This window comes from Acyrthosiphon pisum, chromosome X (assembly GCF_005508785.2).
Source record: "Acyrthosiphon pisum isolate AL4f chromosome X, pea_aphid_22Mar2018_4r6ur, whole genome shotgun sequence".
Taxonomy (NCBI): Eukaryota; Metazoa; Arthropoda; class Insecta; order Hemiptera; family Aphididae; genus Acyrthosiphon; species Acyrthosiphon pisum.
In genome coordinates, this window is record NC_042493.1 from 118,564,559 (window position 1) to 118,566,035 (window position 1,477).

Sequence of the window (1,477 nt, forward strand, 5' to 3'; positions counted from 1 at the left end):
GATGTAGACGACTGTTTTACGAACGAAATCATGGCAATTCAATCCCAACGATGATCGTATACATGCATTTTGTGACTACTTTTTAGAAACGTATGTGATGGCTGACAGTTTATTTCCACCAACTATTTGGGCTGAATTTTCTAATTCTACAATGCGTACAACTAATGTTTGTGAATCATTCCATTCCAAGCTGAATAGCATGTTTTACTCCCCAAGTCCTAATATTTTTCAATTAGTTGATGTATTAAAGCAAGTACAATGTGATATATATGTAAAAATGCGTAGTTCAAATTTAAGTAATAGACGCCGGGAAATATTAGAAAAAGAAAAAAGTATAAGTTTAGTGATGACGGAATTTCAAAATAATGAAATTAATAGACTTTTATATGTAGAAAAGTTGGCATACATGTCATTGCCGACAACAAAATAAACAAAACTAAATTTTTAATATATTATGACTATATACTATATAGATAATTATATTATTATAATATTGTATTCTACCTATTATTATAATATTATTACCTACTATTATTATTGTTTTTTAATTTATTATTATTATTATTATACTGTAACGTAATTTTTCATTGTAATATTTACCGTTTTAAAAAATGCTATTATACTATTTTATTATTCATTATTATATATTATTTTGTTTATTTAAATTGTGATATTGTGTGCCCGAAATGTCAAAAAAACCACCAAATTTAAAAATAATATTATTTATTATAATACATTTTTAATTCATCATCGTAATTTTTCATTGTAATATTAACCGTTTTAAAAATGCTATTATATTATTTTATTATTAAAAAAAAAGATGTTTCTATATTGACATATTTTATTATTATGAATTATTATTATATATTATTTTGTTTATTTAAATTGTAATATTGTGTGCCCGAAATGTCAAAAAAAACCACCAAATTTAAAAATAATATTATTTAAAATACACTCACTTGATTACCCTAAACTACAATAGTTTTATTTAACTAATGGCCTTTGTTGTCGATGAAAAAAAAAATAGTTTTATTTTATGATTCTTATTCACAGTGTCACCTTCTACAATATTTATATGTTTTATTGTAATGTAACAAAATCACGATCCTCCAATTGAAAAGTAAGTTATTTATTCGGATATACCCCTCTAAGAGATGGCATGCAATTCGGACAGACCCCTCCAAGAGACGGCATGCAATTCGGACAGACCCCTTCAAGAGATGGCATGCAATTCGGATAGACCCCGCCAAGAGACGGCATGCAATTCGGACGACCCGATTTATATTTATTTTTTTGGCATGCAATTCGGATGCACCGAAATATTTAGATTCATTCTATACTATTTGCATACCATAAACCTATTCACACCGTATTCACTATAAATTGACTAGGTAGGGTAACGATATCATCTAGTATATTGTATAAAATAATTATTATGTTTTATAATACTATATAAGATTAGTTTTTGACAAGAATT